This window comes from Canis lupus, chromosome 10 (genome assembly GCF_048164855.1).
Source record: "Canis lupus baileyi chromosome 10, mCanLup2.hap1, whole genome shotgun sequence".
NCBI classification, from domain to species: Eukaryota; Metazoa; Chordata; class Mammalia; order Carnivora; family Canidae; genus Canis; species Canis lupus.
The window spans coordinates 18,236,462-18,252,852 of NC_132847.1; the positions used below are offsets into that span (position 1 = coordinate 18,236,462).

Consider the following 16,391-nt stretch of genomic DNA (forward strand, 5'->3'; position numbering starts at 1 on the left):
ATCTCAAGCAGACTCTGTGCTGAGTGCAGAGCCCAATGTGGGGCTCCATCCCACTACCCTGGGATCATGAACTGAACTGAATCAAGAGTCAGATGCTCAAATGACTGAGCCACCCAGGTGCCCCCAAAGCCAGTATTTATATAGCCTCGTGTTTGCATTCATAATTAGGTAAAATGAGAGGTGGCACAGTGAGTCACCCACATATGCAGTCATCGATCTGGTCAGAATATATGTTGAATTCTCTGATCACTAATTGAACAGCTCTAAAAGATGGCACACGGAAATCTTCCACAGCGTATAGTCTGGGTCAGGCCCTCACTTCCATGAAAAATAAATTCATTTCTTTACAAAGAGCTTGGAGCTTCAAAGGGAAACCTACAGGTTGAATCTCAGCTCTCATCTCAAGGAAAGTTGAAAAGGGTTAGTTGCTGCCAATTATTAAATACTTCCATTGTCGGCTATTTGGTGGTGAGGTGTCATTTTAAAAAACTGGTTTCCCTGATAATTATGCAGCATAGGATTTATGTTCTAACTTCTCTGAGATGTGGTCAGTGGTTTCCCAGGTATGAAACAGAAGTAGGTTCTTTGCAAAACTATATTCTCCAGTCCCTCTTCACAGCATCAAGTTCTGATTTTGGAAAACAAAACTCTCAGTGAGGACATCACGATTGATCTAATTAGCAAACTGGATCCCTTTAAGAATTGTTTTTGAGTAACACTTGACATGAAATGAATCATTTCATTAATAGCCAAGCAAAAGAGCTTGTAGAATTTCACTCTCCTTGCCACCACCCCCTAATCCTATGAACTGATTGGGCTATTAAACAGTTATGAAACACATTTGCGAGAACCAAAGTCAAACACATAAAGGACATGTTAAGCATCCGGCAGGTACAAAAAGTAATCCTGTGTTACAGAACAGAAGACAAAAAGAATAATTGTGAACTAATCCAAGTAAACAGGATGTGCTGTCCTAATCAATTTAAAGTCAAACACAAGGATCTGTCAATCTGAATCAGGAAAGAAAACAAGGAAAAATTTCCCTCAGCCAGTATTCATTCAACAAGAGTGCCAGCAATGGTGGATGCATGACAAGGGAGGCTAGTGGGGCTTCATTGTTGCATAGATCCTCATTTCTAAAGTCTCACCTTGTTAAGGCTTTACTCTCTGATATGGGCAAGACATTCATTCATTTAACAAATATGTATTATTGATTCATACAGTGAATCAGGTTCCTAGCACACTGTATTTAATGCTTTCTTTTTTTTTATAAACTAAAGAACAATAACTACCCTTGCTTGCTAGTAAAATATGTGGAAATAATTTTGGATGCGACAAAATGACTCAGTTCTGGTTTATGTTTGATTAGTTGGTAAAAATGTGGCCATTAGCAAGCTAGAACCTTGGTTTTCTCATTTGTAAAATGGTTTGTAAACAACTGCTCCCATGTACTGCCAAGTATAAGCTCTTATAAAATTTTAAGTGTTGATAAATACTAGGCTAATTGTATGTTTTTCAACCAGAAGGGTGTGTTGGGCTTTTGAATGTCAGAGAAGTTTTGTTACAGAAAAGGATGGTTGGTAATTCCATCCTCCCCTTTGCTCTACTACTTCTCAATAGGCACTTGTAATACCTCGTCCTTCCCTTTGATAGTGACGGGCATACAGTGGAAGCCAGCCCTATTTTGTCACATAATCAGAAAGTTGCCAGAACCTCAGTCTGAAGCTGTGGTAACCATGCTCATACCATGTAAAGAATGGTGGTTTGCAGAATTAAGCCAGAACTCTGCTTCTCTAGCAGAAATGAGAGACAAAGGGAATTCTGATGGAATGTGAACTACTTCAAGTCTTCTGGAGACCTCACCAGGGACATCTTTCAGTTCTAATAAATCTTTCTTGTGTAAGCTAATTTGGATTGGTTTCTGTCACCAATGCAATGGCTGACCCATTGAAAAAGGCAGAGAAACTCACATTTTCATTGGGCTTGGATTATATGCTAGCTCTTTTTTTTTTTTTTTTTAAGATTTTATTTATTCATGAGAGACACGGGGGTGGGGAGGGAGAGAGAGAGAAAGAGAGAGAGAGAGAGAGAGAGAGAGGCAGAGACACAGGCACAGGCACAGGGAGACACAGGCTGCATGCAGGGAGCCCAACATGAGACTCAATCCCGGGACTCCAGGATCACGCCCTGGGCCAAAGGCAGGCACTTAACCGCTGAGCCACCCAGGGATTCCCCTATATGCTAGCTCTAAGAATGCATGGGATTGTAAAAAGTGGTCAGAACTCTTTTCTAAGGGACATTCAAAGCCATAGTGTCTGGCTTTGGTGGAAAAGAGATAGATGTTGATTTGTGGACAGGGCAGTAGGTCTGAAGTTTGTCTGAGCTCAGGCCCCCAAAGCTATGCCATCTTGACCTTTAAGCCACAATTAAGGTATTAGAGGCATAAACAGGATGTTAATCCTGGCAATGCAACCAGGTAAGTTTTTGACTTTGAGCCACTCATATAGCTTCTCTAGGGCTGGTTTGCATCTACAAAATAAGGGTCTTGCACTACAAAGTGCTGTAATTCCTGAAGCTATCCTGAAAATTTGTCCTAAACAAACTAAAAAATGGACTCTAAGAAATGCTAGGAGTAGTGTGGATGGGGAGAGATTTAGAAGAAAATGGTCAATTAGGATTATGTTTCCTTTAAATAATATTTATAACATCCATAATAACTAAAACCTACAGTATTATGAGATGACAGGCACTGTTTGAAATGTTGACTCATTTAATCCTCATGTCAACTCTGTGAAATAGACACTATTATTATCCCCAATTTATAGCTGAAGAAACCAAGGCACAGAGGTGAGTAGCTTGCCCGAGGCTACACAATTAGCATGTCAGAAATAAAAACCTAACTAATGCAATTAGCATCCAAAATCCAAGCTCTTAATAACTGCATTATACATCTATTGTTAAGTGTGCCCACTTCTCTGCCTGACACAAAGTAAAACTCAACAAGTGCTCATTAACTTTTAGCAGATGAATCAAGTGACCTTTGTAAAGGTCATTTCTTTCAAAGCCATTGTGGCTGTAGTGGAGATACCTACCCACAGAGTTAGATATATTCTATTGGGGATATTTTCCAGCCATACACCCAAATGAACCCTCCTTTTTGTCATGTTCCCACCAGAGTTCTTAGAGCATTATGTGCAAAGCCTAATAACTTTTTGTTAAAGACAGGACAATCTCTGTGTATTTCCTTGGAAAATGGATTATACTAAACACACTGGCTTTTGACAAGCACTCCTACCTCATGTCAATGGGTAAAATCAGGAAACAAAGTCTTGGAGACAAGAGCAGAGAAAAAGAATCTGGTCATTAAAAATAAAAATACTATTTGTTTTCTTTCTCATTTGTTATATGAAGGCACTATTTTCTCTCATTAGAGTTCTACATAAAAAAGCCCTTTAAATTATTACTTTCTTAGCTCTCAGTTGGCAGAAACAACTTCTAGAACTTGTCTACAATTTGGACCATGTCCCTATAATAAGATTTGCTGAAGAAAAATATTAAGTAGGGACGCCTGGGTGGCTCAGTGGTTGGGTGTCTACCTTTGGCGCAGGGTGTGATCTCTGGGCCCCAGGATAGAGTCCCACCTCAGGCTCCTGCAGGGGGCCTGCTTCTCCCTTTGCCTATGTCTCTGTCTCTCTTTCTCTGTGTCTCTCATGAATAAATAAATAAAATCTTAAAAAAAAAAAAGAAACAGTATTAAATAAATTGGAATTTAGATCAGAGTAAACTTTGATAAGTGACTTGACTATCCCTTTAAACTAGAATCAGATTTTCCTACATTCACTTTACTGTAAAGAATTCTATTGGTAGACTTAAATTCAGTGGTTTCAGAAAACCACTTCCTCATCAGAATACTGAGATAAAGTTTATTAGTCCATACCAGCAGAGCTTATCTAAGCAATGGAAAAGACCATTGTAATTATTATCTACTATGTGGTTTTACAAAAGAGCCGAAGTTTAGCAATTCATACTTCTATCGTACAACAGCTTTGAGGATCTAAGGAACAAAATGGCTTAAAGGTTAATTCAAACTCAAACTATGACAATTACTAGGGTTTGGAAAATTTGGATTATAAGGACAACCAATAGCTCTCATGTGATCAGAACAATAGCTGTGGAAAAAAACTATTAGATCACTCCATCTACTGATCCCCCTGCCGGTTCTAGAGAAGCAATTAGAGCCTCCCTTGCTCTGGTGTGGCTTCACAGAGCTCAAAGGGACAGCTTTAACTCCTTGTGGTGTAGCCAGGCTGGCGGTGGGCAGAGTTGTGGTGCTGCCTGTCCAGAAAGCGGGGATGAGGTGGGAGTGGGAGGGAGGAAACACCACCCAAGCTGACCGGACTGAGTCTGTAGGTGCTCAAATGTGAACCTTAAACAGGATATGTCAGGATTTCTTGCGCAGAAGTTCCCCGCATGTGGAAACACAGCTGGCGAGCAACACCTCTCCAAGCCCTGAAGACACAAACACTCCAAACAGGACAGCCTACTGCGTTCAGCCCATAGAAAAGCCCTGCCTGTTTAATCTCAGAAGTCTCTCCAGCTGCACCGGAATACAGGTGCAAGTTTTTACTTGTCAGATGACTTCTGAATTATTGGCAGGAGCTGTGTGACTGTCGTGGCTGTAATACTCTCTAGATGGAGATGCAGCTTTTCTTCAAAACTGTGCTAGAGGTTTGAGAGAGCCCCTACAGTGATGATAATCCCAACGTCACAAAAAGGTTGTGAGCGCCAGAAAATGAGAGTTTTTACTGTGAGAGTTATTTACTGTTACTCTCCTGCCCAGAAAATTAACTAATAAAAACTGAATTGAAAAGGTGACTCCTCCCTTCCTCCCTTTTGACAGTTTGAACAGATAAGAGTGATCCAGAGATGCTAGGCTGGAAATACATTTTTGACCTTGGGCCCAAATTTAGATGGCTTCAGAAGTATTCCATTTCAAAGAAGGTAGCAGAAACCTGTGGGAGGAATCTTCGATCTTTATTTTGAGGGGTGAGATGAGGCTCGTCTTTGCCCTATGGGGCCACACACTCTTAGAACAGTGTTCATAGCTAATACTGTAGCCAGACTTGAAGATGGCCTCTAACCATCTCTGCCTCATGGTATTCAGACATTAGAATAGTTCTCTGACACTTTGTTCCAAAGTTGCAACAACAGAATATAGCACAAGTAATAATATGTCATGTCTGAGATTAGGTTTTAAGAGGCTATGGCTTCCCTTGGGGTATTCCCCACCTGCCAGCCCTTGCTTTATCATTCACTCAGGGAGAGCAGTGTGCCATATTTAAGCAGCCTTATGGAGAGGTTCACATGACCAGAATTTGCTGGTCTACCAACAGCCAGTGAGGAACTGAGATCCACCAGCCACTGTGTGAGTGAGCTTGGAAGCAGACTCACTAACCCCAGTCGAGCCTTGACATGACGGCAGCCCCAGCCAACTGCTTGGCAGCATTATCGTAAAAGCCTTTGAGCCAAAACCACCCAGTTCAGCTACACCCGGATTCCAAAATAAGTTGCTACATTTCAGGGTAACTTTGTTAGTCAGGAACAGATAACTAATATATAACTACAGAGCCTGTACTCCTTCACATAGTAGATATTCTACAAAACTCTCTTGGCTATAGGCATGAAGGAAGCAAATGTGGACATAAATAGCTAATGAAGAGTCCAATTGGATTACAACATTTTTTCAGTGGCCCTTGATTTAAATATTTCTGTCCAGCTACCCCAGAACCAAAACCATCATCCTTGCCTCTTGGAGAAGACTGCATCGTCCCTTTCTAGTTTGACTATTACTGATTTTAGTTGAAACAGAGCTGTGCTCCTCTAGGTTATTTTAAGCTATCCCTTAGCTGCCTGAAATGTTCCCATTCCACATCCATTTGTTCATTCATTCAACAATAATGAGTGCCACTATTCTAGATGCTGGGGCTATAGCACTGAACAAAACCAATAAGGCTCCTAGCCTCAGAAGCTTACATCTAGCATACTGCCCTGATAAGCTCTCTCCCTGTCCTTCTGACCTTTTCTACCAGCTCCCTGGGCCCTGAGTCTCTATCTAAGCTCTTGCTTAAGAGGACCCAGGACTTGACAACCCTTTCAATGGGAGCCTGAAAGACACATTTCTTCTGTAAGAGGTAGCATTTATAACAACTCTTAGCAATTACTGGTAGGCATTTAGCCCATAATCAACAACTGCCTAATGCACAGTTATGGGCATGGCACATTCATTGGAGGTAGGCATTTGACCCACATACCTTGCTTCCATACTGCTAATGTATATGTTCCTCACACCTCACACAGTCTTAATAAATCATATTTTATTAGCTGATAGACATTATGATGTGACATTTTCTGCCCAATATCTAACTGGACTTGGACCATGCAGATCAGTAAGATACAAGCAATTCAATTACATAAAAATTGGATAATAGTACCTGAAATGCATTATGTGCCTGAGATGATTTTTCTATCCTCCTTGGATCATCTTTATTCTAGCACAAAGTCTAAGTTAGAGGAGAACTATTCATGTTTCCTAGGTCATGGAATCTAGAAAAATATATATGTTATGAAAACATGCACAAGACAGTATTTCCTGACTCAGCCTCAATCGGCTTTGGTTCCTCCCAAGAAGTATGAAAATTCTCAAAAAAACTGTTTTTTCTGTGTTCCACAAGGACTCTGGCTGGTACTTTTCTTCTCCTGTCCTAGATTCATTCCCACTGTGGACAATAAAGTCGACAGCCACACCGATGCCCACTAAAGGCCCAAAGCCCCCTGCTAAGGCTGCACACCTCTGAGCCAAGGACGTTATCTCCTGAAACTGTGAGGCCCCTTTCGGGCAAAGCTGCTGAAACTATTACATAGGAACCAGGCATTAGTCTGGGAGTGAAGGAATCACTTGAGGGGCTGGCCAGTCTCACTTCTTTTCTCTAGTACCGGTTACCTTTTCTTTCTGAAAATGAAATTTGGCTCAGGCTACTCGTAAACATACCACTTCCCTACCTGCTTTTCGCAAAAATTTCAGACTTGTTCATGTGGGCCTAAATGCTAAGTGAGCTTAGTTTAGGCTTAAGCTAAGATCCCTGATTTAAGGGTATCCTAGGAAAACTACTTTTCGGCCAATTTAACTGTGTGCTTCCAGAATAACATTATTTGTGAAAGTCACCAGAAAGCCTGGAAAACTTCAGCTGGCAAAAGCATACAGACCAAAAACTGAATGCATTCATTAATCCTGCTTAAATTTATTGACAAAAACCTATTTCCTGCCTTCAACATTTTCATTTCTAGAATTAAGTTTTTGAAACAGAGTTAAGGGTTTTAATATCTTATTCAGTAGATTAATTTTTAGAAAGCCTTTGAAAAATAGGATGACAAGTTCGGCCCATTATAAAGAGGAGAAACTTTGTTTTAGAGAAAGTGAATTTTTTTAGTTGCCAGAAAAGGAAACTCTAAAGTTGATGTTATGTTTAGCTGTGATTTTAAGCAACAACATATAGTTTCTTTTCTGTGGTTCAGAGATAAAAGAGGGTTTTAACGAAACAGGTAAGACCATGAATTCAAATTACATTCATAGCTTTTTCCTCTTACCCTGCTTCCTCATTACTTGCGTGTGTTCTATTTATTTCCTTAAAGTTACATTTTATAAGACAAATTTGTTTTTCATAAAAGATACATGTTGGATTAAATATACCTCAAGATAAGATAAATTAATTAAGATGAGGAAAATTTATAACCCAAAGCTATGAAAAAGAAAATTATGGGAGTAGATAGATTCAAAACTAAAATAACCATGATATTTTGGTATTGTATTAAGCAACAAATGGAATAATAGACTGACAACTTTGCGTTTTCCTTGCCAGTAGTTCATAAAAGTACCATTTGTAATTTGCATTCTATATTGACCTAAAAGATTTTTAAAAAATTAGTCCTTATACACTCAGAAGAGTTCCTGACTGATGAACATACATAATCATTTTAGATAATGAATTAATAAATATATCTGGAGATATCAGAAAGTAGAAATAATACATCTTGAAAAAATGTATTAAGAAGTTATAAAACATTTATATTGATTATTTCAGAGTAGGAGAAAGGTCATTGTTTTCTTCTTTCTACTTTTTTTGTTACTATATGGTTTTATATAAAAAAACAGATTTTACATTAGAGAAAAGTTTAAAAAGAAGAATAGGAAAACAACTGCCCAACCCCACTGTTACTTTTGTCCCTTTCCTTTGGTAGAACATAGCAGTAATGAGCTAACTGAAAACTGGTCCAGTTCAGCTCTTCTCATTCAGGTGCTGATCCTACAATGCCCCGTGGGATTATGTAGAATGGTACACACCTAGGAGCCAGGCTAAGCATGCAGATTGTTCTCCCTCCCTCTCTCTCTCTCTCTCTTTTTGTATACTAACAACTACCTCAAGCGACAGGTGATTATTGCCCTTTTTTGTTAACAGAAGATGACAGTCACCTTTAGGATATAGCAAGCAAAGTGTGACTTAAAGCCTGACTACCTTTAAGGAGAGAAGGTCACAATGCCAGGATGGATCATGACTAAGAGGAGAGCAATATTCAAAGGGAGCAAATATCTTCTCCAGAATTTTGGACTTTATGGTAAACTTTTCTGTGAATAAAGATCTATGCATTGCCTTTTAGAACACTTCCATTTTTATATTATATTCTTCTATCGGTGAGCTATGAGTTCAGAATACAGACCCATAACTCACTAGTTTTATTTCCCTGCCTCCAAGCAGAAAGCAAAAAATGGAGCCATTAAATGCCTATGAAAAGAAAAAAAGAATCTGTATGTACAGGCATGTTCTCTATAAATATAAATAGCAGGATATCAGACTAGAGAAGGTATAAGATTATTTCAGTGGTATCCAGACATTAATGAAAGCCAATTTGCAATTAGGTAATTAACATAAGAGCCAGTGGTAACAAGCAATGTGTACCTATTCCAAACATCTTTGCTACAAATTGCTGTTAAAAGCTTCTCCCTGCATTTTCTTTGTCTTTCCAAGGAATGGTGATGATATAAGGTAATTCACAGTGACTGCAGAATGCTGCATGTTATTTCATGCAGGCCATTTAGTAACTATGTCAGGTAACCACACAGCAAACCCTTTTAATTACAAGATGGAACAGCTTCCGTTACTATGCTTCAGGCTCTCTAGTTAACCTTGAACTAAAGGTTCATTCTTACAGTTTTCATTTGTCCCCAGTTGTGCTCCACCAGGCTGCCAGGGCTGAAATGACTGGTTGTAGGTTCTGGAGCTTCAGACACACGGGGATGCTCCCTCATCTCTATGCTGGGTACCGCAGGCTTGGCTGCAAATGCTGCTGGGATCCACCTGGTCCTACTTATCAACACTCGACAAATTCTGCTACTCACAGGCTCCATGAAGAAAGTAAAAATGTAATTTTAAAAAAAAATGTAATTGTTGATGACTCAGGCCCCACTGAGGAACAAACGGAACAGAGCTTCCCTAACAGCAAATTTAAGCAAAATACATGCATACCTACATATATTCATTGTCAGTAATATAGAATTCGGGGTTACTTCCCTCTAGCATTCTTTCTCATTTTTCTTCACTAGAAAATGGTGATTCATTTAGCTATGTGTGGCTAAGAAAAATGCATCTACCACATTTAGCTATGTGTAGCTAAGAATCATACACCAGCTATAGTCTTACATATGCCTTCTTTTTTTTCCATCACCTTAGTTACATGTTATCTGCTGAGAGTCCTCTATTTTGAGATTGCTCCATTTTGTATCTTAGTATGTGTCAGGGCAGTTGTTTCCTTTAGCAAAGGTTGACATGCTAATTTGCAGGGCATATTCAGTGTCTTGGATGGTAACTACTCAAAATTCAATTTTCAAATGCACATAATGAATTGTATTTATAGCTCTGGCTATTGCTCTTCATTATTTTGTAGGGAACACATACCGAAAGTTGGAAACAGAGACCTTCGTGGACCCTCTGTAAAATACCTGCCTCTGTGAATGGCTGCCCTCGAGTGCCCTGGCTTTTGACAGTGCAAGAATGACTGCCTTTTGGGGCTGGACTGTACTATGGGGGAGAAACTAGATCCTATTTGTGCAGAAATGGATCACCTCATTGAGAGCTTTCTGTAACTACAACTACCAGAGGCCTATTGCTTAACTATTTCATGACCACATTAATATAGAGTAACACTGTTATGTGTAAAAGAAGCCTCCATCTTTTTTTTCCTTCTTTCCGTGAGGCTTAGGGGGATGGGCAGTGACAGAGAGTTTAAGTGAAATGTTTTGATCCACATTAGAAAAGTTTTAGTTTACCTACAAATTGCATACTAAAAGTTAAAATATTTCACATTGCAGAGAAATAACAACATGGTTTTCTTGACCTTAAAAGACTCAACATTTCTCATTTTCGTAAAGGCTGATAGCTAACCTTATCCTGCCTTGGAGTCCTGAGTTAAAGAGGCATCCCCAGCAAACATGTCCTAATCTACTTCTCCTTCAGGATCAAATTCTTCCTAATGGGGCCCTTCTCCTAATTTCCTGTCTTGTTTCAATACTCCCCTGGCCTGAACTTATAGAGTCTTCCTTGACTCATACTCACAAGCCCCACACATATTATCAGGTAGTAAAATCTTGTATTTTTCGAACCAAAAAGACAGGAAAGATATATTCAATTTTTAAAACACCTAGTGTAAATTATATATTTACCCACAAAACCACAGAGATGTATTTGTTTTGGCTGGAATTATTTTACATCAGCAAAGTAACTTATTATCTCAGGATTATTAAAACATTCCACTGGCTTTTGATGGCATCAGAAGAATTCTTGAAACATGAATTGTAGATTAGACTTAAACTTAAAATGTTCATCAGGTAATTGACCTTGGATATGGGTACAGTGACAAAGACCTGCAACTGAATGCAGTAAAATTTTATAGGTCTGCTCATTTGGTGCTTATCACAACCAGAACAATAATGTGACTTTGAGCCCTAGATGATTATTGGATGTTCGTTACAATCTGAATGCATTATAATAGGAAAAATAATAACCTCAGATGGAACATTTTTTCCCCTTGTTTAGTTAAATCCAGTTTGCTTCATTAACAAAATCTTTGGAATTATGGAATCACAGTTGGTAGAAAGACTGGGAATCACTAGCATTGCTGAGCTATAAAATTGCTCTTGTGTCCATCACAAATCCAACTGCAATTGCCCTAGTTGACTTCCTTCCCTTTTAGTTGGCCGTTATGGAAGACTTCTACGTAGGCTTCCATCCTTTTGCCTCTCTTGGTTATATATACTTCTACTCCATCTTGATCCAAAATTTTCAACCCATCTCTATTAAACATCCTAAGTATAAAACTCCTTAGCCTGGCATTTAAGCCTCTGAAATCTAACTGCAACCTGCATGCTAAGCCTTAACTGCCATTACTGCCTAACAAAATGTGTCAGTGAAAATATACTGCTTCCTATTATTAAGCATAGCAGCTAGGCATCAACTTCTGAGTTGTTGCTCTGTGGGTTCAGATCCTACACTGCTGTTCATTAGCTATAATGTTGTTATCTATTTTTTAAAAAAGATTTTATTTATTTATTCATGAGAGACAGAGAGACAGAAAGAGAGAGAGAGGTAGAGGGAGAAGCAGGCTCTATGCAGGGAGCCGGATGCGGGACTTGATCTGGGGACTCCAGGATCATGCCCTGGGCTGAAGGCAGGCGCTAAACCGCTGAGCCACCCAGGGATCCCCCTCATTAGCTATAATGTTAAGCAAGTTCTTCAACTTCTTTAAACCTTATCTCCTCATTGGCAAAATTTAAAAAACTCAAAACATTAGTAATCTCTATTGTTACTTAAAGTGCTCTTTAGTTCTTTTTTTTTTAAAGATTTATTTATTTATTCATAAGAGACACAGACTGAGAGACAGGCAGAGACATAGGCAGAGGGAGAAGCAGACTTCTTGCAGGGAGCCTGATGTGAGAGACTCGATCCCAGGACCTAGGATCACGACCTGAGCCAAAGGCAGGCGCCCAATCGCTGAGCCACCCAGGTGTCCCAAGTGCTCTTCAGTTCTTTCCCTTCCAATATGCTCATCTCTTTCCCTGGGGGAAGGAGTCTCTATTCTTTTCACACTTTATCAAAAATGTTGAGCATGGTGTCCAGCAATCTGTATTTTAACACATCCTCCAGATAATCCTGTGCACAGTAAACTTTGAGAATCTATATTTATCTCAGTGCTACTACCTAAATTTTTCTTTATGCCTCCCTGGGAGCCTGACCTTTTCTGCCATCCAAACCCTGAGTGTGCTTCATACCCTCCCTTAACACTTACCTTCTTTGCATTGTATTAACTAAATGTGTATATTCACCTTATTTCCCCCCTTAGCCTTGCCAAGTTGTGAACTCTTTACCAGGAGGAGTTTTGCTCACTAATCTTCAAAAAGGAAGCAGGGCTTAACCAAGTTTCTTTCAAATATTTGTTTGGCGGAATTGAATCAAATTATCTTAGCACTCAAGGTATTAGAGACTGAATGAAGAACTAGAAATAGAAGGAAAACTTTTTTTTAAATAACTACTAAGAAGTTTCCTGCTGGAAAATAGAGCAGCAACATGGATTAAATGCTTCAAGTTCTTACGGGAAGCAGAGTTTCAAGATAGGTAGAGGAATAAAATTTCTAACCTTGCAATCACCTCCTCATTCCTTGATTCTGTAGTGTGAGCCATTTTTTAAACATAATTTTCCAGATGCATGATGATGAGTGGCCAAATGTAATATCAAGGCATTTTTGAGGCAAAATGAATGAGCAAGGCTATTGTTTCTATGTAAGAGCTTCCTATCTTGTCTGCTTATAAAAGGCATATATAGTATTTTTCACATTTCCCATTTTTGCTTAAGTAACTTTGAACTTGGGAATGAAGCCAAGCTTGGCCTACTGAATAACAAATCCAGTTAAAACAACACATAGTCTCTATTCTTTCTGAGTGCATGATGTTTGTCATGCACAAAAGGAAAGAGTCCTACTTGTTATAACATCACTCACTAATTAGTACCAATAAGCAATTTTTAAAAAGAAGAAACTAGTAGCTACCCAGACTTTTTCAAATTATGCGTGCACAGTTGTATTTATATATTAATGAAATCATTATGAGCAAAAACACTTTTTGATTGATTGGATACTATCATCTAAACTGATAGCTGGGCAATTACTGAACACAAGCCTAATTTCCAAGCAGTTTTCTAAGTTAGTGTTACTTTCAAAGAATATAAAAGGAATCCATTGCAATCAGTGAAAACTTGATTTCTTTTCATCTAGTGCTTTTAGCTGTATTATTTACTTTCTTCGGAGGCACCCTTAAGTTCTCCATGACATTAGCAAATTGATACACAGCCTGAACTCATATGTAATCAAAAGCAGTGGTAACCTCCATTTCTAACTATCTCTATCAGATTGTTTTCTCCCCTTTGACTGAGATTCATGTGCTGCTGCCCTGACACATTTGAGGCCGAGTCTATATGAGGAAAAAATGCAGATGTCTCTCATCTTTTCAACTTCTTCACCACCTTATTACTTAACTTTCTTCATTCATTATTTGAGAAAAAACAATTGTCACTTTAAATGTTCAAGAGGTGGCTGAGAAAGCCCATGCAGTATGACTTGTAATGTTTTTATGAGATGAATTGATTGATTTTAGAGAGAAAGAGAGAGCATGTGAGAGAGAGTGGGGAGAGAGGCAGAGGGAGAGAATCTTCAGTCAAAATCCCTGCTAAGCATAGAGCCCATGTGTGGGCTTTGATCCCAAGACCTATGAGATCATGACCTGAGCTGAAACCAAGATTTGGACACTCAACAAATTAAGCCACCCAGGCACCCATACTTTTTTCTTTTTTTTCCTATTTCTGAGGTCCTCAGCTTTAGAGATTATTCTAAAAGGGTCTAGAAAAAGCTCTTGGAAAAATTCTTAGATAACACCTAAAATGTTCTGGGACTATTCTGCTTGCTGTGACTGGTTATGCATCAAGATGAGAGCAGAGTTTACAGTGATGCCCTGCTCCTGAGTCACAGAACGAATAATCAGCACACAAAAGTCTATTCATCTGCTAGTAAAAGCCAAACAAAAGTAATGGTTCCAGAATCCTTACATTCAGTATAGGTAGACTCAGTTTCCAGAAAGAAAGAAAGAAAGAAAGAAAGAAAGAAAGAAAGAAAGAAAGAAAGAAAGAAAGAAAGAAAGAAAGAAAGATGGGAAGGAAGGGGGATCATGAAATAACAGCTTTCTTGTCAGAAAGAACATAACAGAAAATGCAGATTCTATTGGAGAGATCTAAGAAGAAATACAGATTATAAAAGCAGGGACCAACCTTGAAAACATCATGGTAAGTGAAATGAGCCAGCTACAATAGGATTCCACTGAATATCTAGAGGTATCTAGAATTGGCAAATTCATGGAAACAGAAAGTAGAAAAGGTGTTACCAGGAACTGATGGGAGAGGAGAATGGGAAGTTAGTATTTAATGGGTGCAGGGTTTGTTTGGAATGATGAAAAAGTTCAGGAAATGGATATTGGTGATGATAGCGCAACACTGTAAATGTACTTAACGCCATCTAATTATACACTTTAAATTGGTTAGAAGGGTATATTTTGCCATGTACATTTTACCACAGTAAAAAAAAAAATTATATATAATGAAAACAAACCAGCAAATGCAAAAAGCAAGCTAGGACATCATGTGACACAAAGTGACTGATGCTTACATGTTATGAACCTGGAGGCAAGGAAAAAGAATTTTCAGAACTAATAGAGGTAATTCAACTATATTCTCATCTCTAAGAATTATTCACATTTTCCATAGAGGAAAAAACAATAGAAGGTCAAATAATAGAACAGAAAAACACCAAGGACTGAGTAGTGCTATTTCTGAGATGGAGGTAAGATAAGTAGAACAGATTATGATAATATCTTGTCTATTTACAATGATTTTATTAAAGTTAATGTATTCCTTAGACTATCATCCTTACTTGTGAAGACCTGATAAATATCGGCTGGAAAGTAAGAGAGTCTTTACCATAAAGTCCAGGCATATGAGGTTGAAGTGCAAATGGTGAAATTGTATTTAAAGTTCAATAAAGAAAGGAAACAAAAGACAAAATTAGAAAATCTGGCCCTGTAAGTTTTGTCCAACATTTGAGAGATTCAGTCATTTGAAAATTTACACATCTTTAGAAACAGTTTAAACATTCAGCATCTAGCATGAAAAAGTGATTGGTAAGCATGCTCCAGGATCACAGAAAAAGATTCACTTTGTTAATAAATAGAATGTGCTATAAAAAATACCTCTATTGTATATATCAACACAGCATTTCTTCAAGGGTGATCGCCAGACCAGAAGCAATGGCATCTCCAGGGGGACATGTTGGTGAAGCCAATTCCGGAACTCTATCCCAGAACTACTACATCAGAAACTCTGGGAGTGGGTTTAGCAGTCTGTGCTGTAATAAGCTGTACAGCAAACCACTGTTTTAGGGAAGACTGGAGCGGAAATAGTTAGGAAGCCTGCAGGTGGTTAACCAGATTGAACTGACCTGAGGGAGAATTACGGGCAGACCTCTTGCAGGAGGAAGCTGCTCTGGAAAGTGGGAAAAGCACTGTGGCCTTTGGGGGAGTATTTCCTTCTCTTTCAAGAGGTGTTCCTATTTGCCTTAGGGGAACTAGGTGTCTGCTGCTACTGTTAGTAAAACAAAGCTGTAAAAGTTCTGGGCAGTGAGTGATTCTGCTAATAAGACAGCACAAAGACTCTTCTTAATTTAAAAATATCTGCTTTTTCCTTTCCTCTGCATTTCTCCCCAATAGAAGTGTATCTGCAATTTATTTGTACATTTCTTCAAATCTTTCTGAATGTATATCCATAGCTCATGATTGCCCAGAAGACTTTTTAAGTTAGACCCACTTGTTAGACTATCCAAGAATTTCTACATCACAGCAGCTCATTTGGAGATTTAAGGAGTCTTATTAGACATGTGGCAATTTTTTTGTTCGGTTTGGTTTTTGTTTGTTTGTTTTGTCTTTGTTCTTTTTTCTGTCATGGAATGTCTGGAACTAAAGAACATATTAAGCAGATAATAAAATTCAATATATTTAGGCTGAAGTTATGAAACCCCCTTAACCTCAAATGCTGTCAAGTGATACTTTTGAAGTTCATGCACATGTATTTCTTTTATAACACCTTTAATGAACATTAGCTCTTTTCCTATGTGTCAAAAGTATTCTCACTTTTCTCAAACTGGACTAATAGGCTAACTTAATTCCACATCCTGAAGCCTGCAGCCTGCC

The 16,391-nt window shown here is 38.6% G+C and overlaps 1 long non-coding RNA gene across 4 annotated transcripts in view; it reads left to right on the plus strand.

The window, feature by feature from the left end:
* The window catches only part of LOC140641283 (uncharacterized), a 46,295-nt gene that overhangs the window by 28,447 nt on the left and 1,457 nt on the right, over positions 1-16,391 (plus strand). For 2 of the 4 annotated variants that reach the window (XR_012037837.1, XR_012037833.1), the window contains one exon: positions 8,514-8,670. This is a non-coding gene — a long non-coding RNA (uncharacterized lncRNA). Of the gene's footprint in view, positions 1-8,513; positions 8,671-9,281; positions 9,542-9,996; positions 10,462-16,391 lie in introns of those variants that run through there. The other 2 variants (XR_012037835.1, XR_012037834.1) reach the window with 2 other exon arrangements.